General features: G+C 45.4%; 1 protein-coding gene and 1 pseudogene across 2 annotated transcripts in view; both read right to left on the reverse strand.

The window, feature by feature from the left end:
- Jazf1 (JAZF zinc finger 1) overlaps window positions 1-16,657 on the reverse strand; it is a 303,501-nt gene that overhangs the window by 63,115 nt on the left and 223,729 nt on the right. The window lies entirely within an intron of this gene.
- LOC110296436 lies at window positions 8,150-8,751 on the reverse strand (annotated as a pseudogene).

Consider the following 16,657-nt stretch of genomic DNA (forward strand, 5'->3'; position numbering starts at 1 on the left):
GGCCCCCAATGGAGGAGCTAGAGAAAGTACCCAAGGAGCTAAAGGGGTCTGCAACCCTATAGGAAGAACAACAAAATGAACTAACCAGTACCCCGGAGCTCTTGACTCTAGCTGCATATGTATCAGAAGATGGCCTAGTCGGCCATCACTGGAAAGATAGGCCCCTTGGTCTTGCAAACTTTATATGCCTCAGTACAGGGCAACGCCAGGGCCAAGAAGTGGGAGTGGGTGTGTAGGGGAGTGGGGTGGGGGTTATGGGGGACTTTTGGGATAGCATTGGAAATATAAATGAAGAGAATACCTAATTAAAAAAATAAAAGAAATGTGAGTGTTTGAAATGCTCTTCCTGAATCTGGAGCGCTTTCTAGCTAAGAATACTTGCAGCTAACACTCTGACAGCGAACTGTATAGGAGTGGGAAAGCAATGAGCTAATAACCAAACCAAACCTATCCAACTTGCACAGCAACAGGGGTCTCCAAGTATAACAGGCTCGCACTGATTTGAGACTATCTCCACAGGATAGCATCTCCTGAGTGCTGTGGCAGGCAAGCAAGGAGAAGGAGACATTTTATTTCAAAGCTAGGATATATTAGCTGCAAATAACCTTACCAATACAGAGTTACACCTGCTGAATGTTGGCTAAAGAGTGACGTGAATACCAGTGAGCTCAAATTATTCAAGATTTGTGGCCTGAACACACACACAGCCTTCAGAGACTTCAAGGGACCGAGAGTTCAGGACAGAAAGTAGCAATGCAGCTAACAAACCAGCTCTTGGCAGACATTTCACTACGACACAGGGCACTCAGTGGTGGGAAGCCCCAAGGTGTCTTCTAAGCAATAGTGGAATCTGAGAAGACTGTTTCAGGATCCCACACAGTAGGGCCTTTTGGTCATGACTGCCAGGGTATAAGCTGTTTTTACTAATGGTATACCAAGTATTTTATCCTTCCTAAAGACATGTGCTACCACCTCCAGGCACATGCAAGGTTCTTGAGTGGCTACAATGAGTGGGACACCTTCCAGTGAGCTCTGGGGCTCGTGAAGAACAGTCACCAAATGCTTCTCATGGAGATCTAGCCATGATTTGCTACTGCAATATTGGCAAATGCGTCTGAACTACGGTTAGGGTTTCTTCTTCACTTTCAGTTAAATAATTAAAAATCCTAGTGATTCTCTACTTTCTGGATCAAGTAATATTTTTATCTGCACTCTAGCAACACTTCCCTCTGTGTGTGAGCACCAATTCCAACCCAAGACAGCCACAGAATTCAGCACTCAGTCATTTCTGTTTTCCTATGCATGTTAACAGTACTTCACTTCTGAAGGGCAGAGGTCACGTGGTCAGCATCTCTACAGTATCATCAGCACAGGAGGGACGTCAGCAGCTTACACAGAGGAGGAATGGAGTGGCCCATACGCTACAGTGCATGGACACTGTGTTACTGACTCAGCCAAGTAACACTGAGAATGCACTGCTGCCCAGACGGTGGGATCTGAGGACAGACTTGCCAGCAGCTGCCTGGCTATTCCATTGAGAAGAGCTGTGGCAATTTTTGCCAACAATGCAAATTCCCATTTTTCTGTATGAATTGACTATAGATTACCTGTTCGCAGTAGTTTTAAAAAATAGCTAAGGAGTAGAACCTTGAAGCAGAATGGTGATAACTTCAGGGGCAGAATACAGCCAGTGGGATTGAACGTGGCATCTGGTGGTTTGCACTGAAGTACTGTGAACTGTGAGGAATGGCAGAGACTGCTGGAAAGGAGTGCTTGAGCCTGGTTCAGGTTTCATTAGTGCGAACAGTCTAAACATGGCCCCCATAAAGTCCTCTGGCCAGCCCTCTGCCCCCGTAAGGTCCTTTGGCCAGCCCTCTGTCTCAGACTCTCTTTCTCAGGCACAGAGAGCTGGGATTTCTGAAGCTGCAGAGCTAACTCCAGGACAGCTGCTCCATAAGTGAAGGAGGTGGCGCTGAAACACGGGCAAGCAATTTTAAATGCTAACCAAGGGGGAGGAGACCACCTCAGTGGTGCAGGCTTGAAAATTATATTTTGCAGAATTACAATGTTTGAACATGGGGGGCATATTTTGGATCTGGGAGTTACTAATGAGAATGAAAGTTGGACATTTTAAGGAGCTAACCTCAGTGAGGGATAAAAAAATGTAAGTTTGCTCATTCTCCAATTGGTGAGGAGTTTAAAAATGAACAATGACTTAATTTCTCCAAAATTAAGTGAAAAAGTAAGCCTGTCAGTCATTCCATGAACACGAGTGGCCCACGCTGTCTTCACTCTCTGACCAGCAGGGCGAGGAGGAGCGGGCTCCACGGAACAAAGCATCGCTCCGCTCACAGGCTGGACCGCAAGCTCAGGGCACAGGTACGATGAGGTTGCAGCTGGAAAAGGAGGGTGATGGGCCGGCTGTCCAATTGTATCTATGCTGCTTATAAATAATCACTAGTTGACTAATCCAAGCAGAACCACTAGAGATAGGCTCAGTTGTTACAATGCTATTAAGGAGAGGCAGAGAGGAAAATTCATTCCTTGTTCTTAATAGGTGATTGCTAAGTGACTATGAAGGCCGTCCTACCCATGCTATGTAACTGTGTGACCTTGGAATCCTCAACTGATGCTCACACAATCCAAGCAATGGGCCAACTCACAGGTGTGACTGAATGCCTGAAAAGATGTTCCGCCATGCTGGAGGAATGACAAATGTCCCTGGACTCACCTAGCCCTTGCTGCACATTACACTCAAGATGTTTTAAAGTGCTGGGACCTTGGCTTGATCTTGAGACTTCAGCCTCTCGTGGTGACTGATGCCTCTTGGGGCACAAAATTATGTACATCGTTAAAACTTCATCAAGTAATAATTCTACTATGATTGTTAACATAAATAACAGCAGTAAATAAGTACACAGTGATAGATCTGTTTCCGTTCTATCCAGAGAATTGCAGTTTAGCTCTGATGTGTGAACTCAGGACATTATTCCCACTGCTAACTGCCACTCAACTTCCTGAGAGTGGGTCTTCCTTCGATTTAAGGTTAGCACATTCCTAGCTAAACAAGAGAAACAGACCAGCTTCAAACAGGAGGACTCATTCACACAGGGTGAGGTCTACATACTCAGGGGTCACGTGACCAGGCAGACAAGTTTCTGCCTTCTGCTGTTTTTCTTCCTGACAATAGAAGGAAAAACTGTTCTTGTGAAAATTAATTAAGTTTTGTTCAGACTGAAAAAAGAGGCCAATGTGAACAGACACAAGGCCCTCTGGCAGGAAGAAGTCCTTGTCAGTCTCAGTGGTGCAGGACAGCTTTCTCATCTGACCAATGTCCCCCTCACCTTTCCACCAACAGCAAACGTATCGGCTGCTAAGATATACTGCCATAATATGATTGCTGGGAAAATACATGGTGTCATACCAAGCAGTCTAAATACCTGTAAGTGGAAAAAGACATAAACGACCATTTTAATTACTTTCCGCATGTAAAACACAGCTGTAGTAATGTTGGCAGGTCTCACCTGCCCTGTTTTAAATCTGTGACATGAAATCATGACACTTAATTAAGTCTTAATGCATAAAAATATTTTTATTTACTTTTTATGGAATATCAGCATTTAAAGCTTTCTATTTATGTAAGTGCTTTATAAATTACTTGAAATACTTAAAAAAAAAAACCCTGAGTACTACTAATCAGCAGTTATAAGTACCAGTTTCAATTTCATTAATTAAATGCCTTTTTGGTGGACTCCTGCTGCTGTGTGAACTAGCTCTAGGCTATGAAAGTAATGAGTCCGGACAGAGTCATCTGATCTCACACTTGGTGCAAAACGCAGGGAAAGGCCTTGCCCACAATTCCTAGCCTGTTTACCAGACTGCAAGAGGTCGGTCTGACTGTTGGAAGCATTAAGAAGCCTCAGGCTTCGCCCTTCCCCCTTCTGCAGTTTCTCAGTTTCTGATTTTTATAAGGATTGGCTCAGAAAAATATGGTATTCTAGCGCCCTCTGCAGGCCACAAGCCTGGCAGCCTCTGCCAGCGTGGCTTTTCATCAGCAGAAGTGGAGGCCAGGGATATCATGATTATCAAAGCCCAGAGGCAGAGCTCACTGGAAGGATGTTTCCTAAGGGCAGGTTGGCACTGGTTATCCCCCACCCCCCACCCCAAAAAAGCCTTAGGAAAAACCTCCTTTGCTGGCTTATTCAGGATGTAAATTTCTGTCTTCAAAGGACATGGTTGAGCTTTAGGGACTGACTTGCTTTCATTGTCGATGTCCTAACAGTTCTTAAGGTCTGGAAGAATACAGGCTCTGGCTGATCCCTCAGAGACTATCACCCATACGGTGCCTGGGCTTAGGAAGGCTGGCTAGGGAGAAGAAGAAAATAGAAGTCAACTATGTGGGCACAGCTGAGACTTGCTCAGCCAATGTCTCATTCTCATGAAGTAGCAACTTAGGAAAATGCAGGGGCTCTCTAAAATGTTTTAAGGAACTTAGCATGGATTTTTACAGGGCATTTTATATTGATTTAAAACATTTTAGATGGGATTGATATAAAACATTGCTGAAAGAAAGCTACTTGTAAAGATAAAATTGTGGAGGTGGGGCGGTGGAGAGACATCCCTGGGGTAAGAGAATTCACAGCTCTGGAGGAGGACCCGAGTTCAGCACCCGTGTCTGGCGGCTCACAACTGCCTGCAACTCCAGCTCCAGAGGGTCTGAAGCCGCCTTCTGCACGCATCTGCCGCAACACTCACCTATATGCTATATGCATGTACATAAATCAAAGGAGATAAAAACGAGCAAGTGTCAAGAAAGTGACAAGATGGAGAGGCACTCCCCAGGCCACACTGTGAGTCTCGGAGTCTGCTTGATTATCAGCAAACAATCAATAAATAACCTTTTTGTTCATTTTCTTATACCAAGTCTTGCTATAGCTGTAGCCCAGGTGGTCTTGAACTAAAGGCTTCCAGATTGTTGGGATTACAGCTGTGCCGCCACAGCTGGTCTGAGAGTCTTCCAGAAGACGTGTTTTTCAAATCGTTGTAAGTCAGCATAAGTATTAAAAGGTACTGAATTAGTTTTCTTAACAGTTAAGAGCATTAATTTTTTTCCTTCCAGTACTGGGGACTGAACTTTGGGCTTCAGGCACAAAGAAAGCACTCCATCAATGAGCTGAAAGCATTCGCTTGCAATGTGGAACATTATCCCATATATTCCCTTTTAGTGAAGCTATACAGTGTAGGGTCATTTATAAACCTCTTGAATCATAAAGAGACCCGTGCTTTTGCCAACTCACAGAGGTGGATAGACATCTCACACACAGGGACTCTTACCCAGGCAGTCCACAATGAAACTGAAGAAATGTCTGTGTTAAACTATCCTTTCATGGTGCTGTGGTCATTTAACAGGCTCTCTTGAGAGACTACAAGAATACCAAGGAGGCAGGGGTCTGAGGGCAAGGTTGCAGTTTTGCTGGGAGCCTGGAGCCTGGCAGCACCTTCACCCAGAGGATATTCAGTGCTTCAGACAAGATCACTATGTCCTCAGGGGAACGGACCAGAGATTTTGGTTCCAATAAAATGACACTTCCAAATGAAAACTCAAAATGAAAATGTTGAGCTTCCAGATTTGTTAAATTCAGGAACAAGGGCTCTCAGCAGGAACTGTCAACAGCCCGGGTTAGAAGAGGGCAGCTGCTGCCATGGTGCAGCTCAGCATACCCATCCCAAACATCCCAAGTCAGCCATACACCATTCATCCAGGCTGGAATCTGGCTGCCAGACTAGTCCCCAGCTCAGCTTATCTCCCACTGGGAGGCTGAGGCAGCCAGGAAGGAATGGCGGTTTCCCAGCAGATGTGGTCTGCTGAAGAAGGGCAGCCCAACCCAGGCTTGGCGCCGCCACATTTATGCCACATTTATGGTCCTTCCTCCACTTCTGCTTGCTGCCTGCTGCCCCCTCATTGCTTACTGGCAGCCCCGGGCCAGGGGACAGGTGATGAGGATTAAGCCTAGCATATTTGCATATCCTCAGCCTAGGGAAGGAAATTAATACCATAGTGACAGGATTTAGTGGCTAGGTTTATACAGTGGAAAACGCTGCAGCAGTTGTGAGCTCTGGGAGACTGAGGAAGGCATGGAAGGCAAAGTGTTTGGCAGGATGGGCTAGCTCCCGGTCAGTGGAAGGAGCAGGAAGAAATGGATCATTCCGGGGAGAAGTGGTGTCCAAAATTCACCTACAAGTTACGAAGGAGCACAGGAAACTATTTTTGCCCACTTTTTTGCTGGGTAGGGTGGACAGAGGTGGGGCTGACTGCCATCCTCACCTCTTCAGAAAGGCCCTGTAATGGCAGGATAGGCCTTGGGCCACCCTCGGGCCACCCTCTGCCCACTCTGCAGCCAACTTCAGACCTTGTCTGTCAGGCAAGTATTTCAGGAATGCCAAAGACATTTTCTCTCTATAACAAGAACGTAGAAACAGTCTTAGACTCTCCCAGAAGTTTAGGAGAAAACAATTTGCTCCCAGGCACACGTTCATTTGCCCAGACTACTTTCCTTCAGGAGGGCAGGAAGGGGGTGCTTTCAAATGAGTATTTAGACGGCCATAACGTGCTGTAGCTGAAGCAGGCAAGAAGGCAGTTATCATTCTTTCAATTCGCTGTCATCCAAAGGTACTTTTAGAAAATGGATGCCATTAAGAACTTCTCATTTCCATGAATCCAATCCTGCAGTGGGCACATTTCTGGGCAAACATAAACTGCTGTATCGGTGCCCACTTCCCACAACAGCAGTGAGTTCCCCTCTAAGCATAACCTCAGAATTGCCTAGGACAGAAACAGCATCATCGCTCAGGATGATGGCCAATAATAAAGCAAGCAAGCTACTTAACAACAAATGCCAGAACACACATTAAAAACAGGGCTGTCTTTACTGCTGCTATCTAAGGTGGCCAGATATACTTAAAATTGGCATGTTGCCAATTTATTCTCCAAAAACATCTTTGACATTTTCTTAAAAAGAACTTAGGCCAAGCTTTCTTGTGATTAAATTTGGAGAGTAAGATGTGCAATTCAACCCCAGGACCCCTTGGACCAGAATCCACAGGGCTAAAGATACTGAGACCAGGTAAATTGAAGTTAAGTGTGGATTTCAACACCCATCAGAACAGAAACTTCCCCAAGAGCACGTCTCAAGTATACAGCTGAAAATACTTAAAAGCCTTGATGTGTGTGAGCACCATGCATACTGAGGCTGGGGTGGTGGTGGTGGTGGTGGGAGGGTTGCTGGGGGCGGGGGTGGGGTGGTGTGTGGCACACACCAGGTGTCCTATCACTACCACCTCAGTCCCTTGAGACCATCTTTCACAGAACTCAGGAGATCCTGCTTGCCTGCGAATCTGAACTCAGTTATGCTCCTGCAGCAAACACTCTTACACAATGAGCCGCCTCCTCGGTCTCAACAGATGCTTTAGACAATAAGAGGATTATTAGCATATAAACATCTCACGCTTTTACAGGTTAGCAGGGCTTGGTTGTACATAGGTATTTTGGCATATGTGCTTAATAGGCATTATTTGTGAATAGTAAACTAAATTCCCATCAGAGGAGACCCCAACTATTCCGGCCACCAGAGGCACAGTATCTTCATTTTGGACGGACACTTGGGTGGCAGCTCTTGGTGCTGAGGAAGAATTTTCTACAATACTCGGGAACCTAGCTGTGGCTCCATTGCGTGGTTTGCATTGGTATGTGGCACTATTTCCTAGTCAGGGTGACTATAGCTGTAATGAAACACCATGACCAAGAGTAAGTAAGGGAGGGAAGGTCTGTTTGGCTTACACTTCCTCAGTACTGCTCATCACTGAAGAAAGTCAGGGCAGGAACTCAGGAATGGTGGGATCCTGGAGGCAGGAGCTGATGCAGAGGCCATGGAGGGTGCCGCTGACCAGCTTGCTCCTCATGGCTTGCTCAGCCTGCTTTCTTATAGAACTCAGGGCCATCAGCCCAGGGACGGCTCTACCCACAATGGGCTGGGCCCTCCCAACTCATCACAAATTAAGAATATGCAATATAGGCATAGAGACATTTTAGAGACATTTTTTTTCTGGTCCTAAACTGTCTTTTGGGTCTGAATTTTACAATATCCGTGCATTAGCAGTAACGGTGGAGCTGCAGAGTATTGCGCCTTCCCCAGGCTGCACAGCAAGAGCCACCAAATCCCCTAGGGATTTAGAGCTTGTGGCCCTTTCCAAGGCCATGACACTGCATCCAGCAGATGGCAGCCCACACATCTCCCTGTGCTTGTGAACAGGTTTGGTGACCCACTGGGTGTCTGGATTTCTTCTGAGAGCTTTCTGGAACAAATCAATGAGGACAGGCTCAAAACACTTACATGTGGAATCTTCACCAACCCAGTCGGAATTCAGGATTCTCAACGCCCCACACCGTATCCAGCTCTCTCAGAGCAGACTCAAGGCTTTGGGCAAATTCAGCTGTTTAACACCCTGATGGACAGGATTGCTGTAAGTTGCACCCTTAGGAACTGTACAGTTGCAACCAACAAGGTGGACACGAATCCTGTAAATGACATAACCTTGCTTAGCCTTGTATCTCAGGCTTCATGCTCTATCAGGCCAGGTCCAGTGGGGAGCCCTGTGCAGCGCAGAGAGTTGGCGGTATTGCCTCAGAAGAAAGCGCATCACATAGGACTGCTTCTTTCTCCATAGCTCCTGGATGTATTTGTATGCACCCATCTTGGCTCACCTGACAGCTGTTGCCAGAGAGAGGTAGAAGCATTTTCTTATTTGAAGTTGCTTCCTTGCAGATGACTTTAGCTTGTGTTAAATTGATATAAATCTATCCAGCACACATTGAATGCTGAGCATTAAGTGATAAGTCTCAAAAAGGAATTGATGTCACCACTTGGTCAAGGAAAGCTGGTCTGGGAACAGTATGGCATGTATTAGTGCTCCTTTGTGCCAGCTGACATGCAGCACTGGGGATCTGGAGGGTGACATCTCATAGCATTATCACAATGGGACCAGAGCCCCGTATGAGCTCCATCGCAGTGTGGCATGAGCAGATCTGCAAGCTCAGCCTCATGGCTTCTAATCCCTGGGTATACCTTGACCGGAACATTGTAAGAAAGATGGCAAAGCAGCTGCTCGGGATCTGGCTTCCCCTTTCCCCTCAGCCTAATAAGAGACTAACCTTTCTGGCTGAGTATGTTAAGAAGGTAGCCGACTTTCTGCTAAGGCTGTATTAGGGCCCCACTAGTTAAAAAAACAAAAAGACTTCACCATATCAAGACCACAAGCTCAGTATTCTGTCATCTGACATCTCATTCATTAGTTTGCAAATAACACACATTCCACAAAGAATTTGTCAATGCAGATAAAGACCCCATCCATGATGCACACAATTTGGTTAGTAGCTTTCATATAAGAAAAGCATTAGGAGGTTCATTTTACAGACAAGGATACTGAAGGCTAGGGAACTACGTGGTTAAGAGGATGCTCTTGGGACAAGGAGTTCAAGCATCCTTTTAGCCTGGCATCCTTTGTAGTGTACTTACTTATGAACCTGGACCCTAGGGGATTTGAGATTCAGGCTTAGTGGCAGGAGGCAGTAGAGGTAGGGTTTCAAGGCAGAAGAATGCATCCTTTCACTTTCCATAGGAACATCCGACTTGCTGTTCAGAATCCTAGGATACTGAGTCAGATCCACTTCTGGAAACTAGATTTTCTTTCCCTCAAATCAGTTTTCAAGGAATCCCACAATGAAGTCCATATTACTGTGGGTTCTCAGAGGGATAGGGAGGCTACCCCCCAGGAGAGCTCCATTTTGGAATATTCCTATTGCTATAAGAGACAAACAGGTGGACAGTTTTCTGTTCAGTTGGTTCAGATAGTCTTTTAGAAGCCAGGAAGACAGGGACAAGAGAACGACTAGGGGCCTTATGTCCCCAACACGCTCCACCTCCACAGTGTAGCTGTTTCTGGTGCTCAAGGATAATTCATTACCTTTTCCAGTTTCCCACAATTCCTAGGGGCAGAGACTGCCACACTCTTTTGCTCATGTGAAAAACCTCTGTGGAGTTGTCTGTTCCAGTGCCTCCACAGAAGTTCTCTCTACGTTCACTACTGACATGTACAAAGATCCACTCACTTCTGGGAAGGCCTTTAACTACATGTTTAAGGGGATCCTCCTGGAACCATACAGTTGTGTTGCAAACACTAGCTTGACCATTTATCTACTCTGTGTGACCATGGACGAGTTTCACATGCTGATGCCTTAGTGTTCTGCATCTATAGAGCTAAGGTGTGAGCTTCCATCTAGGATGTTACAAGTGAGACTATCTGAATCCACCCCACCCCACAATGAGAGCAAAAAGCTCCACGGAGGACTACTTCATCATGGTGGAACTGGGAACAGTGCGTGAGTGAGCAGCTCTCAGCTCTAGTTGACCAGCCCAAGTGCTGTTCAGTACCCTAGGATACAGAGTCAGATACTGGTCAGATCCAGTTCTGGAAGTGAGATTATCTTTCCCTCAAGTCAGTTTTAAAGGAATGCCCCAATGAAACCATTTCCTGTGATCCACTCTTGCTAAAATAATAACAGAACCTCCTGGGTCTGCCTGCAGCCTGAGTTCCCACGGCAATCTGCGTCCACATTCTGGTGCCTCATGTGAAAAGCTCTTTGTGCTTCTTTAGTTACATATTTACTTAAAGTGACATAGACTAATACTGAATTGTGCCAAGCGGCATGGGACTGCTGTACTCAGAATGTTCGGATTATTTTGGATGAATGGATTGATTTCTTCCTCGTAGCTTTGGGAAGTCTGGCCTATATGGTTTCAGTTAGGCAGCAGTCTGCGGCCAGCATTTTCTGGTACATTTGAAACTGTTGAATACTGAGAGCTAAAGCCTGTCCACTGGCAGTGCAGCTTAAGCCTAATGTAGATATAAACACATTTAATGGCACTTTACTTAGGTACAGCTTTATTATTCTTAACTCTCATAGTAATTTTGAATCACATTGCATTAACAAATTTTTATTAGGTTTCCCTATGGCAAGCTGGTTACAGGCAAGGCCCTTCCTGACTCTCCCTCCAGAACACTAATCTTAGGTCTCCTTCCTAACTCCAGAGAGCACAGAGCTATGAAAAGCTTGCCTTTGCCCTTTCCTAGCTCAGCAGGCTCTGAAGGACATGGGTCCCACTCCCTACTCAACCACCTTGCAGATGTGACGGTTGGTGACAGGGGAGAACTGGCAAGAGTGACTCCTTCAGCTGCTGGGTTTATGAACTATTTAATGGCCTAAACGATTACCCTGTGCTTTTGTGTAGGATGGCTCTAGTAGACAGCTAGACCCTGCCCAAGAACCTACAGCGTGGCCAGCACATTGCATGTAGTGCGCAGTGAGGTAGGTAGCTTAACAGACAGTCATGCTGGAAACCCTGGTGCCCAGCAGGCCAACCAATGTGTCCTGGAGTGCTGTGGAGATCTGGAGCCCCAGCAGGAAAGAAGGGCATTCTAGAATCTTCAAGAAAGCATGCCCTGCAGATTGCACTGCTGAGTCACAGACTAACCACAGACCTCATCCAGGCCACTGTGTTCAACACTTTAGCTTATTAACTGGAAACAAAAATTAATAGGGAAGACAATATCTCGGAGTGAGTTTATGTGTGAGCTGTGTAACTGTGGGCAGGTGAATTTCCCTGTGTGCCTTTGTTTCTCACAGGCATATTGCATTTATTGAGACATATTACATCTGCATAGGATATGGTATGAATAAAGCTGTATCAAAGTGTGTGGTCAAACCAAATAAAAGGCAGCTATCTTTGAAGATGCATACCCTATATAGACGGCAGGGGGCTAGACATACACACCGAAACACCAACCGTGGTCCGTCTGGGTGGTGGACTAGAGAGGATCCTTTTACTTCCCTGCTGCTCTCTTTCCATGTTTGCTGTATTTTCTCTAATGACATATTATCTTTTGATTAGAACAAAAATAATTATACCTATTTATAATTATTTTGTTCTATATATTATATGAAAATAGTCATTGAGTGAGCATGAGCCCCGTGGGCTCATATGTTTAAATGTTTGGTCTCCAGTTGCTGGAACTGTTTGGAAAGGACTAGGAGGTGTAACCTTGTTGGAGGAGGCATGTCACTGTGGCAGGCTCTGAGGTTTCAAGAGACTCACACAATTCCCAGTGTCACCCTCTCTGCTCCCATTTATGGATCAGGATGTGAGCTCTGAGCTGCAGTGCTGCTCTGCTGCCCACCATGACGGCCATGAGCTCACCCTCCCTCAGAAACTGTAAGCTTCCTAGGTCTCCTTACAGCAATAGAAAAGTAACTATGAAAGTTATGGAGAACAAGATGAGAAAATGTTACTGAAAGTCCGACCATTGTCCCCCCCTGGGCAGTGTCTCTGGATTATTCTAACATTACCTTCCTCTTCTTCCAAAGAGAACATATCACAAGTGGTCACAGTGATGTTAATGTGAGCAGTACACTGAACAGCAAATCACAAATGGCAATACAACATGTTCACCCGCTATCTGAGAACTCTGTGAGCCTTTAAATATATTAAGAGGGGGGAACATCTCTCCTTCTCTCCCTCCCCTGCCCCTCACTCTCTCTTTCTGGTTATTCGAGACAGAGTTCTTCCATGTAGCCCTGACTGTCCTTGAACTTGATCTGTAGACCAAGCTGGCCTTGAACTCAACAGAGATCCACCTGCCTCTGCCTCCCAAGTGCTGGGATTAAAGGCCTGTACCTACCACTACCTAGCCAGATAATTTTATTAAGAGAAACGGCTTAGATGATTTCAAAATAGCTTATAGATGCTTGCTTTGCCACCAAAAAAAAAAAATGTTCCTATAATCTACTTCTGTGTTTATTACTTTACATCAGGGGTGTTCCTGCTGTGCCACCAGAGCACAAATATTTCAACAAAATCCCCCTATAAACAGACAGTAGATCTTTTTTTTCTTTAAGGAAAAGCTAAGTGTTGAATAAAGAATACTAAATATAATCACAGTTGTAATCAGGGCATTGGCTTTCTCTCCTGCACCAACATTTGAGAGTCTCATACAGTGTATGACTGTAACTGGAGGTTTTCCGGAGGGTGCCCTGCTCTCAGAAGAACAAAGAAGGTATTAGTTGATTCTTTCCAGACTGCATATCAGCCCTGAGGAGTTGAGCTTCCTTTATTAGAAAGTTCCTCAGTAAGGTGGTGGGGGCACAGGAGAACTTTCAGTGTGTTACAGCATTTCCCGATGACCCACAGGGAAACTGGATAGCAACTAGACTTGGCCATGCCTTCCACACAGGGCAGAAGGTAGTTTAGGCTTCGTGGGCTAGAAAGTCTCCCTTATAATGACTTCCCTCTGCTGAGACAGGGTGAAAGTGACCACAGACAATTAGTAAGCAAGCTAGTACAGCTGTTGCCAATAAAATTCTTTACAAAGATGGGCCAACAGCCAGAGTTGGCTCCCGAGTCTCAGTGTGCCAGTCCTCAAGGACTGCCAAATTATTAAACCATTCTTCAAGATTTGTACTGCAAAAAAGAAAAACGTGGTATCCATAGTCAGAACAAACTGTGTGTGGAGATTGGGGATCCTGTCACGCAGCATATGCGTGTCTGCACGTGGTAGTGCATACTGTGTGACTTCCGGGAAGCACTCAGAAGAGTTTCCTGTGACACATCTTAGCTAAGCCTGAGCAGACTCTCACCTGATACACTCACAGAGCAGGTTTCTTATATATGTATAAATTTTTAGATTCATTTATTTTATGTGTATGAGTGTTCTTCCTGTATGTATGCATGTGTCCCAAATGTATACTTGGTGCCCATGAAGGTCAGAAGAAGGCATAAAATTTCCTGGAACTAGAGTTACAGATGGTTGTGAGCTACCATGTGGGTCCTGGGAACCAAACCTAGGTCCTCTGGAAGAGCAACAAGTGCTCTTAACAGCAGAACCATCTTTCTAACCCTGGTATGTATGTATGTATATATGTATGTATGTATGTATGTATGTATGTATGTATGTATGGGGAGGACAGGGAAGAGGAACAAGAAGCTCACAGTCCATGAATGGACAGTGAGAGAGGGGAGTGAGATCTGAGAGCTAGGCACACGGCCTGCAGAGAGGGCACGTAGGCCCTTAGTTCCTACGGGATCGCCTCCAGTTGTTCTTGAGCACAGCTGTGAGTAGAACGGTGCACGGGGTCATCAGGCCACAGAACTGAACAGTGCTCAACATAGCACAATCTTAGCTCTAGGCCAAGGGAGTTGAGTACAATATGCTTAGACAGATGCTCCCACAGCACAACGGTGTTTTAAAAAGACCCCCCAGGGGCAGAGGCACAGAAGCTATAATCCAGGTATGGGTGGAGCACAGTTTACATTCTCAACCAGCTGGAAATGAGATTAAATTGGATTCTCAACACAAAACAGAAACTTAAAAGAGACTTGGAAGGAAGGTTTTATACATGATCTATTCTAAACCATTTTAATATGTCTCTATCTATTGCAAATTCATCCTTAGACAACTACAGCTAGAACTAAGTCCAGAGCGACAACAAAAATGAAGTCTTTCAAGATGTGAAAATGAGCTGGAGAAGCTGTGTTCAAAGCGGCCTCCCTCGCTCTTTGCAAATCCTAGCTGGATTCAGAGCTGCTTCACTGTGTGGTGATGAGCCTGTGAAATGCTCTTGCAGCTTTGAAGTTTACATACTTACACACATTAAAGAATTTTATGCTGGTGATGCTTTTGCTATTCTGTACAAACATGAAAGGGCATGTGTGACTCTGATCTAGAAGGAAGACCTGCTGAGGAGTGCTGTCATTCACCAAGGAAGGATACTGCAGACAGCAGGAGGCACAGTACAGATGTTTCCAGGGGAGACACAACCATGAGCTTTGTGCTTCTACTTTCCAGTAAAGGAACCTGGACTCACCAGGGGTCAGCTTAGCTCCTCAATGATATGGGATTCAAACCTGGGCCAGTCTAATTTCCAAATCCATTGAGCCAGAATTTCTCCTACAGTGACTATGATCCTAGAGCAAAAGAGGCCCAGCTTAAGAAGCAGATGTGCAGAATATCCGATGCATTTTTTTCCCCTAAGTTCAAAATACTGTGCTTTTCACACATAGCTACTTCAAATGCTTTCAGACCCACTCTGGCACCAAAATTAGAATGAAAAGAAAATGAGTGCTGTGTGGATCTTTGAACTCTTACTAGACATGCTGCAGTTGTTACCGAGGCTGGTCGAGTTTCAGGAGCCTGTCTTGATCTGTTCCTTGCTTCCCATTCCAGGCTATGCAAAAGAACCTTCTACTCCTTTAATATTCTTTTAAAAATATAGTTTACATTTAATTATTTTGTGCATATGTGGTAGTCAGAGGACAACATTGCAAGAATGATGCCTCTATTTCTACTATGTGGGTTCAGGAATCAAACTCAGGCCCCCAAGGCTTAGTGGGAAGTACCACTAACCACTGAGCAACCACACCACCCTTTTCCTTTCCTCCCTCCCTCCCTCCTTCCCTCCCTCCCTCCCTTCCTCCTTCCTTCCCTTCTTCCCTTCTGCAGTACTAGGGGTTGAACAGGGCTTTGCACATGCTTCCCTACATCTGAATTACCTCTCCCCATCTCCCTAGTCACTCTAATTAGGATGTTTTCAGATAATCAAACCATCAAACATAACAGACAATGTACCACTTGTGTTCATTTTCCTAACACTCATTCACCTGACTTTACTCTTCTGAGTATCTGCCCCACACAACAGCTTCCCACCAACACTACAGAGAGGCGGGCCTCCGGGGATCATCATGATGTCTAACACTGTATATGTGGAAAATGTACTGTTTCCAACCCACAATTTACAGATGGACATTGCAACTCAGCACATGAATTGGAAATGAAAAAAGTAGGAGAATGGCATTTTTATTGGCTTAGCATTGTATGGTTCTGCCATTCAAACTCTGCACAAGGCTACTTGTGAGTTAGCAGTGCATTCTGGGTATCGTTCCCACTGCCTAATGAAGGGTTCTTCCCAGTGCTGTGGGCATGGAGCCAGTAAGTGAATTCCCAGGCAGAAAGCAAAGTCCGAGGCATGGTCAATGAGCCAAGAGAAAGCCACACTTCCATTTTAAGTTGGTAAAAAGGAACACAGAAGCAGAAAAGGAACCAGCAGCCACCTTCACAACAACACAGCCTCCACTCTGCCATCTCCCCCATCTTTCTCTCATATCACACCCGAGTTGAACTGCGTGGTGACAGCTGTCTGAAGGTTACACTGATGCGCTGAAGAAACTCAGTAAGAAAGCTGTCAGCTCAGCGGCGTGTCAAACAACAGGTCCTCTGCTCTCTTCCTGTCTGTCTGTTCCAAGAGCTGTGGAAACAATTCAGTTCCACAACTGACTGGACTGCTTGAGGACTGGATCTGGACCCCTCAGTGAGATGTGGCTGAGCTGGGACCTCGGCTCCTAGCATCCACATGGAAGAGGAAGCGATACAGAACCAAAGTCAACTCAAAGCAGACATCTGCACAGCTAAACTAGGAAATGTTCCCTTCAAACACTCCATTTTTGAGATTTAATTTTATTTACACTACATATACACAATTTCTCATTCTTAT

The sequence above is a fragment of the Mus caroli genome, chromosome 6 (genome assembly GCF_900094665.2).
Source record: "Mus caroli chromosome 6, CAROLI_EIJ_v1.1, whole genome shotgun sequence".
In the NCBI taxonomy this organism is placed as follows: domain Eukaryota; kingdom Metazoa; phylum Chordata; class Mammalia; order Rodentia; family Muridae; genus Mus; species Mus caroli.